Source organism: Balaenoptera physalus, assembly GCF_965194825.1.
Source record: "Balaenoptera physalus genome assembly, contig: HAP1_SCAFFOLD_1577, whole genome shotgun sequence".
NCBI classification, from domain to species: Eukaryota; Metazoa; Chordata; class Mammalia; order Artiodactyla; family Balaenopteridae; genus Balaenoptera; species Balaenoptera physalus.
In genome coordinates, this window is record NW_028125220.1 from 74,899 (window position 1) to 89,606 (window position 14,708).

The following is a 14,708-nucleotide window of genomic DNA, read 5'->3' on the forward strand; positions in this document are numbered from 1 at the left end:
GCTGTTGCCACTTTACATCCCACCAGCAACTAGAAGGTACACAGTTCTCTAAAACCCCTTCAGCATTTATAGTTTGTAGACTTTTTGCTGATGGTCATGACTCTTGTGAGCTTAAACCTTTTTGAATTTGAATATGTATGTGGCTAATAATTCCTTATACTGAGCTTTAGGCATGTCCTTTTTTTTGTTTTCCTTTTTTTTAAAGAGTGAGTACAACTTCCCTCCTCTTATTGACTTCTTGAAAAATTTCTCATGTGTTGAATTTTCTTGCCTATTCCCTACCCCAGGGCATGTTTTGTGGGCCTGTGTCATTTACAGCCCTGCAGTCCTTGTGACTATATAACCAACCATTGGCACTGGGTTTAAAGCTGCTGTTGTGGGAAAGAGCCACAAGACGGCAGCATTATTACATTCTCAACTCTTGTTATTAGGGCAACGGAGTCTTCCTGGATGTAGTGTTCCCAGGTTGTAAATTAGAGAGGAATGTCCTGGGACAAGCCCCCAGAAGTTTATGTCTCCTTACTTATGTTTGTTTTTTAAATTTAATTTCTATTTCTTATCGGAGTAAATTTGATTAGAGTGTTTTGATTGTCTGGCTGTACAGAATCTGCTCAATGATTCATACATACGTCTGTTCATCTTCGGATACTGTTACCATGTATGTGATCACAAAATGTATATTTTGAAGGTATTGGTGATGATATAATTCATGTAATTTATATGTTATATGTTTATATACATTTAACATACATTAGTATATGTATGTTAACCCCATAGTCCTAATTTACCCATCCTCCCACCTTTCATTTTGGCTAACCATTAGTTTATTTGATAAGTCTGTGAGTGTCTTTTTCTGTGGAAATATGTTCATTGGTAGCAATCTTAGGATAACATGTATAAATGATATCATAGGCTGTTTGTCATACCCTTTTCACTTACTTAACCTTATATGATTATTTCAAGGCTCAACTGTAGTCCAGAAAACGGCATTGTTCATTTTTTTCCCGAGCTTACTATTCCATTCAGTCCATATACCACTTCTTCTTTTTCCATTCATATGTTTATGGACCTTTTTTTTTGCTTTCATGTCTTGGCTATTTCAATATTACTGCAGTGCACATTTGCCTGCCTCTGTCTTTCCGATCCTGGTGGTCTTCGTTTATAGGCTCAAAGGTGCCCTGCCGCATCATATGGTAGCTCAATTTTTACCTTGTAAAGCAGCTCCATTCAGTTCTTGTTAGTGCTTTTACCACTTTACATCCCACCAGCAGCTAGTAGGTATGAGTTGTCTAAAACCCATTCAGCATTTATAGTTTGTAGACTTTTTGCTAATGGCCATTTGACTGGTGTGAGCTGAAACCTTTTTGGAGGTTGGAAACGCATGTGGCTAATAATTCCTTATACTGAGCTTTAACCATATCCTTTTTCTTCGTTTCCTTTTTTTGTTAAAGAGTAGGTACAACTTCCCTCCTCTCTTGACTTCTTGAAAAATTTCTCATGTGTTGAATTTTCCTGCCTATTCCCTACCCCAGGGCATTTTTTGAGGGCAGGTGTCATTTAGAGCCCTGCATTCCTTGGGACTATTAAGCAACCATTAGCAGTGGGTTTAAAGCTGCTCTTGTGCGAAACAGCCACAAGGCGGCAGCATTATTACGTTCTCAACTCTTGTTACTTGGGCAAAAGAGTCTTCCTGGAGGTAGGGTTCCGAGGTTGTAAATTAGAGTGGAATGTGCAGGGACAAGCCCCCAGAAGTTTATGTCTCCTTACTTATGTTTGTTTTTTAAATTTAGTTTCTATTTCTTTTTTTTTTTTTTTTTTTTTTAAATTTTTATTATTTATTTATTATGTTTATTTTTGGCTGTGTTGGGTCTTCGTTTCTGTGCGAGGGCTTTCTCCAGTTGCGGCGAGTGGGGGCCACTCTTCATCGCAGTGCGCGGGCCTCTCACTATCGCGGCCTCTCTTGTTGCGGAGCAGAGGCTCCAGACGCTCAGGCTCAGTAGTTGTGGCTCACGGGCCCAGTTGCTCCGCGGCATGTGGGATCTTCCCAGACCAGGGCTCGAACCCGTGTCCCCTGCATTGGCAGGCAGATTCTCAACCACTGCGCCACCAGGGAAGCCCCTAGTTTCTATTTCTTATCGGAGTAAATTTGATTAGAGTGTGTTGATTGTCTGGCTGTACAGAATCTGCTCAATGATTCATACATACGTCTGTTCACCTTTGGACCCTGTTACCATGTATGTGATTACAGAATGTATATTTTAAAGGTATTGGTGATTATATAATTCATATAATTTATCTGTTATATGTTTATATACATTTAACATACATTAGTATATGTATATTAACCCCATAGTCCTAATTTACCCATCCTCCCACCTTTCCTTTTGGCTAACCATTAGTTTACTTGATAAGTCTGTGAGTGTCTTTTTCTGTGGAAATATGTTCTTTGGTAGCAATCTTAGGATAACATGTATAAATGATATCATAGGATATTTGTCATACCCTTTTGACTTACTTAACCTTATATGATTATTTGTAGGCTCAACTGTAGTCGTGAAAACGGCATTGTTCCTTTTTTTCCCGAGGCTCCTATTCCATTTGGTACGTATACCACTTCATCTTTGTCCATTCATTTGTTTATGGACCTTTTTTTTGCTTCCATGTCTTGGCTATTTCAATATTGTTGCAGTGCATATTTGCCTGCATCTGTCTTTCCGATTTTGGTGGTTTTATATTATAGGCCCAAAAGGTGCCCTGCCGCATCATATGTTAACTCAATTTTTACCTTTTCAAGCAGCTCCATTCAGTTTTCGTTAGTGCTCTTACCACTTTACATCCCACCGGCACCAAGAAGGTACACAGTTCTCTAAAACCCCTTCAGCATTTATAGTTTGTAGACTTTTTGCTGCTGGTCATGACTGGTGTGAGCTGAAACCTTATTGAATTTGAATTTGCATATGGCTAATAATTTCCTTTACTGAGCTTTAGGCATGCCCTTTTTTTCTTTTCCTTTTTTTTTAAAGAGTGAGTACAACCTCCCTCCTCTTATTGACTTCTTGAAAAATTTCTCATGTGTTGAATTTTCTTGCCTATTCCCTACCCCAGGGCATTTTTTGAGGGCCTGTGTCATTTACAGCCCTGCAGTCCTTGTGAGTCTATAAGCAACCATTGGCACTGGGTTTAAAGCTGCTGTTGTGGGAAATAGCCACAAGGCAGCAGCATTATTACGTTCTCAACACTTGTTACTAGGGCAGCAGAGTCTTCCTGGAGGTAGTGTTCCGAGGTTGTAAACTAGAGTGGAATGTGCTGGGACAAGCCCCCAGAAGTTTATATCTCCTTACTTATGTTTGTTTTTTAAATTTATTTTCTACTTCTTATCGGAGTAAATTTGATTAGAGTGTTTTGATTGTCTGGCTGTACAGAATCTGCTCAATGATTCATACATATGTCTGTTCATCTTCGGAACCTGTTACCATGTATGTGATTACAGAATGTATATTTTGAAGGGATTGGTGATTATATAATTCATATCATTTATATGTTATATGTTTATGTACATTTAACTTACATTAGTATATTCATATTAACCCCATAGTCCTAATTTACCCATCCCCCCACCTTTCATTTTGGCTAACCATTAGTTTATTTGATAAGTCTGTGAGTGTCTTTTTCTGTGGAAATATGTTCATTGGTAGCAATCTTAGGATAACATGTATAAATGATATCATAGGACATTTGTCATACCCTTTTGACTTACTTATCGTTATATGATTATTTCTAGGCTCAACTGTAGTCCTGAAAACGGCATTGTTCATCTTTTTCCCGAGGCCACTATTCCATTCTGTCCATATACCACTTCTTCTTTTTCCCGTCATCTGTTTATGGACCTTTTTTTGCTTCCATGTCTTGGCTCTTTCAATATTGCTGCAGCGCACATTTGCCTGCCTCTGTCTTTCCGATTCTGGTGGTCTTAGGTTATAGGCCCAAAAGGTGCCCTGCCGCATCATATGGTAGCTCAATTTTTACCTTTTCAAGCACAGCTCCATTCAGTTTGCGTTAGTGCTGTTGCCACTTTACATCCCACCAGCAGCCAGAAGGTACACAGTTCTCTAAAACCCCCTCAGCATTTATCGTTTGTAGACTTTTTGCTGATGGTTATGACTGGTGTGAACTGAAACCTTTTTGAATTTGAATTTGCTTGTGGCTTATAATTCCTTATACTGAGCTTTAGGCATGTCCTTTTTTTTCTTTTCCTTTTTTTTTAAAGAGTGAGTACAACTTCCCTCCTCTTATTGACTTCTTGAAAAATTTCTCATATGTTGAATTTTCTTGCCTATTGCCTACGCCAGGGCATGTTTTGAGGGCCTGTGTCATTTAGAGCCCTGCAGTCCTTGTGACTATATAAGCAACCATTGGCACTGGGTTTAAAGCTGCTGTTGTGGGAAACAGCCACAAGGCGGCAGCATTATTACGTTCTCAACTCTTGTTACTAGGGCAACTGAGTCTTCCTGGAGGCAGTTTTCCAAGGTTGTAAATTAGAGTGGAATGTGCTGGGACAAGCCCCAGAAGTTTATGTCTCCTTACTTATGTTTGTTTTTTAAACTTAATTTATACTTCTTGTCGGAGTAAATTTGATTAGAGTGTTTTGATTGGCTGTACAGAATCTGCTCAATGATTCATACATACGTCTGTTCATCTTCAGATACTGTTACCATGTATGTGATCACAAAATATATATTTTCAAGGTATTGGTGATTATATAATTCATATAGTTTATCTGTTATATGTTTATATACATTTAACATACATTAGTATATGTATGTTAACCCCATAGTCCTAATTTACCCATCCTCCCACCTTTCATTTTGGCTAACCATTAGTTTCTTTGGTAAGTCTGTGAGTGTGTTTTTCTGTGGAAATATGTTCATTGGTAGCAATCTTAGGATAACATGTATAAATGATATCATAGGATGTTTGTCATACCCTTTTCACTTACTTAACCTTATATGATTATTTCTAGGCTCAACTGTAGTCCTGAAAACGGCATTGTTCATTTTTTTCGCGAGGCTACTATTACATTTGGTACGTATACCACTTCGTCTTTGTCCATTCATCTGTTTATGAACCTATTTTCTGCTTCCATGTCTTGGCTATTTCAATATTGCTGCAGTGCACATTGGCCTGCCTGTGTTTTTCAGATTCTGGTGGTCTTAGGTTATAGGCCCAAAAGGTGCCATGCCGCATCATATGGTAGCTCAATTTTTACCTTTTCAAGCATCTCCATTCAGTTTGCATTAGTGTTGTTACCACGTTACATCCCAGCAGCAGCTTGAAGGTACATAGTTCTCTAAAACCCCTTCAGCATTTATCGTTTGTAGACTTTTTGCTGATGGTTATGACTGGTGTGAGCTGAAACCTTTTTGAATTTGAATTTGCATGTGGCTAATAATTCCTTATACTGAGCTTTAGGCATGTCCTTTTTTTGTTTTCCTTTTTTTTAAAGAGTGAGTACAACTTCCCTCCTCTTATTGACTTCTTGAAAAATTTCTCATGTGTTGAATTTTCTTGCCTATTCCCTACCCCAGGGCATTTCTTGAGGGCCTGTGTCATTTACAGCCCTGCAGTCCTTGTGACTATGTAGGCAACCATTGGCACTGGGTTTAAAGCTGCTGCTGTGGGAAACAGCCACATGGCGGCAGCATTATTACGTCCTCAACTCTTGTTAATGGGGCAAAAGACTCTTCCTGGAGGTAGTGTTCCAAGGTTGGAAATTAGAGTGGAATGTGCTGGGACAAGCCCCCAGAAGTTTATCTCTCCTTACTTATGTTTGTTTTTTAAATTTAATTTCTATTTCTTATCGGAGTAAATCTGATTAGAGTGTTTTGATTTTCTGGCTGTACAGAATCTGCTCATTGATTCATATTTATGTTTCTTCATCTTCGGATCCTGTTACCATGTATGTGATTACAGAATATATATTTTAAAGGTATTCGTGATTATATAATTCATATACTTTATATGTTATATGTTTATATACATTTAACATACATTAGTATATGTATGTTAACCCCATAGTCCTAATTTACCCATCCTCCCACCTTTCATTTTGGCTAACCATTAGTTTATTTGATAAGTCTGTGAGTGTCTTTTTCTGTGGAAATATGTTCATTGGTAGCAATTTTACGATAACATATATAAATGATATCATAGGATATTTGTCATATACCCTTTTCACTTACTACACGTTATATGATTATTTCTAGGCTCAACTGTAGTCCTGAAAACGGCATTGTTCATTTTTTTCACGAGCCTACTATTCCATTCTGTCCATATACCACTTCGTCTTTGTCCATACATCTGTTTATGGACCTTTTTTTTTCCTTCCATGTCTTGGCTATTTCAATGTTGCTGCAGTGCACATTTGCCTGCCTCTGTCTTTCCGATTCTGGTGGTCTTAGGTTATAGGCCCAAAAGGTGCCCTGCCGCATCATATGGTAGCTCAATTTTTACCTTTTCAAGCAGCTCCATTCAGTTTGCGTTAGTGCTGTTGCCACTTTACATCCCACCAGCAACTAGAAGGTACACAGTTCTCTAAAACCCCTTCAGCATTTATAATTTGTAGACTTTTTGCTGATGGTCATGACTCTTGTGAGCTTAAACCTTTTTGAATTTGAATATGTATGTGGCTAATAATTCCTTATACTGAGCTTTAGGCATGTCCTTTTTTTTATTTTCCTTTTTTTTAAAGAGTGAGTACAACTTCCCTCCTCTTATTGACTTCTTGAAAAATTTCTCATGTGTTGAATTTTCTTGCCTATTCCCTACCTCAGGGCATGTTTTGTGGGCCTGTGTCATTTACAGCCCTGCAGTCCTTGTGACTATATAACCAACCATTGGCACTGGGTTTAAAGCTGCTGTTGTGGGAAAGAGCCACAAGACGGCAGCATTATTACATTCTCAACTCTTGTTATTAGGGCAACAGAGTCTTCCTGGAGGTAGTGTTCCCAGGTTGTAAATTAGAGAGGAATGTCCTGGGACAAGCCCCCAGAAGTTTATGTCTCCATACTTATGTTTGTTTTTTAAATTTAATTTCTATTTCTTATCGGAGTAAATTTGATTAGAGTGTTTTGATTGTCTGGCTGTACAGAATCTGCTCAATGATTCATACATACGTCTGTTCATCTTCGGATACTGTTACCATGTATGTGATCACAAAATGTATATTTTGAAGGTATTGGTGATGATATAATTCATGTAATTTATATGTTATATGTTTATATACATTTAACATACATTAGTATATGTATGTTAACCCCATAGTCCTAATTTACCCATCCTCCCACCTTTCATTTTGGCTAACCATTAGTTTATTTGATAAGTCTGTGAGTGTCTTTTTCTGTGGAAATATGTTCATTGGTAGCAATCTTAGGATAACATGTATAAATGATATCATAGGCTGTTTGTCATACCCTTTTCACTTACTTAACCTTATATGATTATTTCAAGGCTCAACTGTAGTCCAGAAAACGGCATTGTTCATTTTTTTCCCGAGCTTACTATTCCATTCTGTCCATATACCACTTCTTCTTTTTCCATTCATATGTTTATGGACCTTTTTTTTTGCTTTCATGTCTTGGCTATTTCAATATTACTGCAGTGCACATTTGCCTGCCTCTGTCTTTCCGATCCTGGTGGTCTTCGTTTATAGGCTCAAAGGTGCCCTGCCGCATCATATGGTAGCTCAATTTTTACCTTGTAAAGCAGCTCCATTCAGTTCTTGTTAGTGCTTTTACCACTTTACATCCCACCAGCAGCTAGTAGGTATGAGTTGTCTAAAACCCTTTCAGCATTTATAGTTTGTAGACTTTTTGCTAATGGCCATTTGACTGGTGTGAGCTGAAACCTTTTTGGAGGTTGGAAACGCATGTGGCTAATAATTCCTTATACTGAGCTTTAACCATATCCTTTTTCTTCGTTTCCTTTTTTTGTTAAAGAGTAGGTACAACTTCCCTCCTCTCTTGACTTCTTGAAAAATTTCTCATGTGTTGAATTTTCCTGCCTATTCCCTACCCCAGGGCATTTTTTGAGGGCAGGTGTCATTTAGAGCCCTGCATTCCTTGGGACTATTAAGCAACCATTAGCAGTGGGTTTAAAGCTGCTCTTGTGCGAAACAGCCACAAGGCGGCAGCATTATTACGTTCTCAACTCTTGTTACTTGGGCAAAAGAGTCTTCCTGGAGGTAGGGTTCCGAGGTTGTAAATTAGAGTGGAATGTGCAGGAACAAGCCCCCAGAAGTTTATATCTCCTTACTTATGTTTGTTTTTTAAATTTAGTTTCTATTTCTTTTTTTTTTTTTTTTTTTAAATTTTTATTATTTATTTATTATGTTTATTTTTGGCTGTGTTGGGTCTTCGTTTCTGTGCGAGGGCTTTCTCCAGTTGCGGCGAGTGGGGGCCACTCTTCATCGCAGTGCGCGGGCCTACCACTATCGCGGCCTCTCTTGTTGCGGAGCAGAGGCTCCAGACGCTCAGGCTCAGTAGTTGTGGCTCACGGGCCCAGTTGCTCCGCGGCATGTGGGATCTTCCCAGACCAGGGCTCGAACCCGTGTCCCCTGCATTGGCAGGCAGATTCTCAACCACTGCGCCACCAGGGAAGCCCCTAGTTTCTATTTCTTATCGGAGTAAATTTGATTAGGGTGTGTTGATTGTCTGGCTGTACAGAATCTGCTCAATGATTCATACTTATGTCTGTTCACCTTTGGACCCTGTTACCATGTATGTGATTACAGAATGTATATTTTAAAGGTATTGGTGATTATATAATTCATATAATTTATCTGTTATATGTTTATATACATTTAACATACATTAGTATATGTATATTAACCCCATAGTCCTAATTTACCCATCCTCCCACCTTTCCTTTTGGCTAACCATTAGTTTACTTGATAAGTCTGTGAGTGTCTTTTTCTGTGGAAATATGTTCTTTGGTAGCAATCTTAGGATAACATGTATAAATGATATCATAGGATATTTGTCATACCCTTTTGACTTACTTAACCTTATATGATTATTTGTAGGCTCAACTGTAGTCGTGAAAACGGCATTGTTCCTTTTTTTCCCGAGGCTACTATTCCATTTGGTACGTATACCACTTCATCTTTGTCCATTCATTTGTTTATGGACCTTTTTTTTGCTTCCATGTCTTGGCTATTTCAATATTGTTGCAGTGCATATTTGCCTGCATCTGTCTTTCCGATTTTGGTGGTTTTATATTATAGGCCCAAAAGGTGCCCTGCCGCATCATATGTTACCTCAATTTTTACCTTTTCAAGCAGCTCCATTCAGTTTTCGTTAGTGCTCTTACCACTTTACATCCCACCGGCACCAAGAAGGTACACAGTTCTCTAAAACCCCTTCAGCATTTATAGTTTGTAGACTTTTTGCTGCTGGTCATGACTGGTGTGAGCTGAAACCTTATTGAATTTGAATTTGCATATGGCTAATAATTTCCTTTACTGAGCTTTAGGCATGCCCTTTTTTTCTTTTCCTTTTTTTTTAAAGAGTGAGTACAACCTCCCTCCTCTTATTGACTTCTTGAAAAATTTCTCATGTGTTGAATTTTCTTGCCTATTCCCTACCCCAGGGCATTTTTTGAGGGCCTGTGTCATTTACAGCCCTGCAGTCCTTGTGAGTCTATAAGCAACCATTGGCACTGGGTTTAAAGCGGCTGTTGTGGGAAATAGCCACAAGGCAGCAGCATTATTACGTTCTCAACACTTGTTACTAGGGCAACAGTGTCTTCCTGGAGGTAGGGTTCCGAGGTTGTAAATTAGAGTGGAATGTGCAGGGAGAAGCCCCCAGAAGTTTATATCTCCTTACTTATGTTTGTTTTTTAAATTTATTTTCTACTTCTTATCGGAGTAAATTTGATTAGAGTGTTTTGATTGTCTGGCTGTACAGAATCTGCTCAATGATTCATACATATGTCTGTTCATCTTCGGAACCTGTTACCATGTATGTGATTACAGAATGTATATTTTGAAGGGATTGGTGATTATATAATTCATATCATTTATATGTTATATGTTTATGTACATTTAACTTACATTAGTATATTCATGTTAACCCCATAGTCCTAATTTACCCATCCCCCCACCTTTCATTTTGGCTAACCATTAGTTTATTTGATAAGTCTGTGAGTGTCTTTTTCTGTGGAAATATGTTCATTGGTAGCAATCTTAGGATAACATGTATAAATGATATCATAGGACATTTGTCATACTCTTTTGACTTACTTATCATTATATGATTATTTCTAGGCTCAACTGTAGTCCTGAAAACGGCATTGTTCATTTTTTTCCCGAGGCTACTATTCCATTCTGTCCATATACCACTTCTTCTTTTTCCCGTCATCTGTTTATGGACCTTTTTTTGCTTCCATGTCTTGGCTCTTTCAATACTGCTGCAGTGCACATTTGCCTGCCTCTGTCTTTCCGATTCTGGTGGTCTTAGGTTATAGGCCCAAAAGGTGCCCTGCCGCATCATATGGTAGCTCAATTTTTACCTTTTCAAGCACAGCTCCATTCAGTTTGCGTTAGTGCTGTTGCCACTTTACATCCCACCAGCAGCCAGAAGGTACACAGTTCTCTAAAACCCCCTCAGCATTTATCGTTTGTAGACTTTTTGCTGATGGTTATGACTGGTGTGAACTGAAACCTTTTTGAATTTGAATTTGCTTGTGGCTTATAATTCCTTATACTGAGCTTTAGGCATGTCCTTTTTTTTCTTTTCCTTTTTTTTTAAAGAGTGAGTACAACTTCCCTCCTCTTATTGACTTCTTGAAAAATTTCTCATATGTTGAATTTTCTTGCCTATTGCCTACGCCAGGGCATGTTTTGAGGGCCTGTGTCATTTAGAGCCCTGCAGTCCCTGTGACTATATAAGCAACCATTGGAACTGGGTTTAAAGCTGCTGTTGTGGGAAACAGCCACACGGCGGCAGCATTATTACGTTCTCAACTCTTGTTACTAGGGCAACTGAGTCTTCCTGGAGGCAGTTTTCCAAGGTTGTAAATTAGAGTGGAATGTGCTGGGACAAGCCCCAGAAGTTTATGTCTCCTTACTTATGTTTGTTTTTTAAACTTAATTTATACTTCTTGTCGGAGTAAATTTGATTAGAGTGTTTTGATTGTCTGGCTGTACAGAATCTGCTCAATGATTCATACATATATTTGTTCATCTTCGGATCCTGTTACCATGTATGTGATCACAAAATATATATTTTCAAGGTATTGGTGATTATATAATTCATATAGTTTATCTGTTATATGTTTATATACATTTAACATACATTAGTATATGTATCTTAACCCCATAGTCCTAATTTACCCATCCTCCCACCTTTCATTTTGGCTAACCATTAGTTTCTTTGGTAAGTCTGTGAGTGTGTTTTTCTGTGGAAATATGTTCATTGGTAGCAATCTTAGGATAACATGTATAAATGATATCATAGGATGTTTGTCATACCCTTTTCACTTACTTAACCTTATATGATTATTTCTAGGCTCAACTGTAGTCCTGAAAACGGCATTGTTCATTTTTTTCGCGAGGCTACTATTACATTTGGTATGTATACCACTTCGTCTTTGTCCATTCATCTGTTTATGGACCTATTTTCTGCTTCCATGTCTTGGCTATTTCAATATTGCTGCAGTGCACATTTGCCTGCCTGTGTTTTTCAGATTCTGGTGGTCTTAGGTTATAGGCCCAAAAGGTGCCATGCCGCATTATATGGTAGCTCAATTTTTACCTTTTCAAGCAGCTCCATTCAGTTTTCGTTAGTGCTGTTACCACTTTACATCCCTCCAGCAGGTAGGAGGTATGAGTTGGCTAAAACCCATTCAGCATTTATAGTTTGTAGACTTTTTGCTTATGGCCATTTGACTGGTGTCAGCTGAAACCTTTTTGGAGGTTGGATACGCATTTGGCTAATAATTCCTTATACTGAGCTTTAGGCATATCCTTTTTCTTCTTTTCCTTTTTTTGTTAAAGTGTGAGTACAACTTCCCTCTTCATATTGACTACTTGAAAACTTTCTCATGTGTTGAATTATCTTTCCTATTCCCTACCCCAGTGCATTTTTGAGGGCAGGTGTTATTTAGAGCCCTGCAGTCCTTGTGACTTTTAAGCAACCATTAGCACTGGGCTTAAAGCTGCTGCTGTGGGAAACAGCCACAAGGCGGCAGCATAATTACGTTCTCAACTCTTGTTACTAGGGCAGAAGAGTCTTCCTCGAGGTAGTGTTCCGAGGTTGTGAATTAGAGTGGGATGTGCTGGGACAAGCCCCCAGAAGTTTATGTCTCCTTACCTATGTTTGTTTTTAAATTTAATTTCTATTTCTTATCGGAGTAAATTTGATTAGAGTGTTTTGATGGTCTGGCTGTACAGAATCTGCTCAATGATTCCTACTAATGTCTGTTCATCTTCAGATCCTGTTACCATGTATGTGATAACAGAATGTATATTTTAAAGGTATTGGTGATTATATAATTTATACAGTTTATATGTTATATGTTTATATACATTTAACATATATTAGTATATGTATGTTAACCCCATAGTCCTAATTTACCAATCCTCCCACCTTTCATTTTGGCTAACCATTAGTTTATTTCATAAGTCTGTGAGTGTCTTTTTCTGTGGAAATATGTTCATTGGTAGCAATCTTAGGATAACATGTATAAATGATATCATAGGATATTTGTCATACCCTTTTGACTTACTTAACCTTATATGATTATTTCTAGGCTCAACTGTAGTCCTGAAAACTGCATTGTTCATTTTTTTCCCGAGGCTACTATTCCATTCTTTCCGTATACCACTTCTTCTTTTTCCATTCACCTGTTTATGGACCTTTTTTTGCTTCCATGTCTTGGCTATTTCAATATTGCTGCAGTGCACATTTGCCTGCCTCTGTGTTTCTGATTCTGGTGGTCTTAGGTTATAGGCCCAAAGGTGCCATGCCGCATCATATGGTAGCTCAATTTTTACCTTTTCAAGCAGCTCCATTCAGTTTGCGTTAGTGCTGTTACGACTTTACATCCCACCAGCAGCTAGAAGGTACACAGTTCTCTAAAACCCCTTCAGCATTTATAGTTTGTAGACTTTTTGCTGATGGTCATGACTGGTGTGAGCTGAAACCTTTTTGAATTTGAATTTGCATGTGGCTAATAATTCCTTATACTGAGCTTTAGGCATGTCCTTTTTTCGTTTTCCTTTTTTTTAAAGAGTGAGTACAACTTCCCTCCTCTTATTGACTTCTTGAAAAATTTCTCATGTGTTGAATTTTCTTGCCTATTCCCTACCCCAGGGCATGTTTTGTGGGCCTGTGTCATTTACAGCCCTGCAGTCCTTGTGACTATATAACCAACCATTGGCACTGGGTTTAAAGCTGCTGTTGTGGGAATGAGCCACAAGACGGCAGCATTATTACATTCTCAACTCTTGTTATTAGGCCAACAGAGTCTTCCTGGAGATAGTGTTCCCAGGTTGTAAATTAGAGAGGAATGTCCTGGGACAAGCCCCCAGAAGTTTATGTCTCCTTACTTATGTTTGTTTTTTAAATTTAATTTCTATTTCTTATCGGAGTAAATTTGATTAGAGTGTTTTGATTGTCTGGCTGTACACAATCCGCTCAATGATTCATACATATGTCTGTTCATCTTCGGATACTGTTACCATGTATGTGATCACAAAATGTATATTTTGAAGGTATTGTTGATGATATAATTCATGTAACTTATATGTTATATGGTTATATACATTTAACATACATTAGTATATGTATGTTATCCCCATAGTCCTAATTTACCCATCCTCCCACCTTTCATTTTGGCTAACCATTAGTTTATTTGATAAGTCTGTGAGTGTGTTTTTCTGTGGAAATATGTTCATTGGTAGCAATCTTAGGATAACATGTATAAATGATATCATAGGCTGTTTGTCATACCCTTTTCACTTACTTAACCTTATATGATTATTTCAAGGCTCACCTGTAGTCCAGAAAACGGCATTGTTCATTTTTTTCCCGAGCTTACTATTCGATTCTGTCCATATACCACTTCTTCTTTTTCCATTCATATGTTTATGGACCTTTTTTTTTGCTTTCATGTCTTGGCTATTTCAATATTACTGCAGTGCACATTTGCCTGCCTCTGTCTTTCCGATCCTGGTGGTCTTCGTTTATAGGCTCAAAGGTGCCCTGCCGCATCATATGGTAGCTCAATTTTTACCTTGTAAAGCAGGTCCACTCAGTTCTTGTTAGTGCTTTTACCACTTTACATCCCACCAGCAGCTAGTAGGTATGAGTTGTCTAAAACCCATTCAGCATTTATAGTTTGTAGACTTTTTGCTAATGGCCATTTGACTGGTGTGAGCTGAAACCTTTTTGGAGGTTGGAAACGCATGTGGCTAATAATTCCTTATACTGAGCTTTAACCATATCCTTTTTCTTCGTTTCCTTTTTTTGTTAAAGAGTAAGTACAACTTCCCTCCTCTCTTGATTTCTTGAAAAATTTCTCATGTGTTGAATTTTCCTGCCTATTCCCTACCCCAGGGCATTTTTTGAGGGCAGGTGTCATTTAGAGCCCTGCATTCCTTGGGACTATTAAGCAACCATTAGCAGTGGGTTTAAAGCTGCTCTTGTGCG

The 14,708-nt window shown here is 38.2% G+C and overlaps 1 long non-coding RNA gene across 1 annotated transcript in view; it reads left to right on the top strand.

The window, feature by feature from the left end:
* The window catches only part of LOC309653979, an 88,652-nt gene that overhangs the window by 61,715 nt on the left and 12,229 nt on the right, over window positions 1–14,708 (top strand). Inside the window, exons 9-10 of the long non-coding RNA XR_014259693.1 lie at window positions 3,782–3,827; window positions 9,126–9,141. This is a non-coding gene — a long non-coding RNA (uncharacterized lncRNA). The remainder of the gene's footprint in view (window positions 1–3,781; window positions 3,828–9,125; window positions 9,142–14,708) is intronic.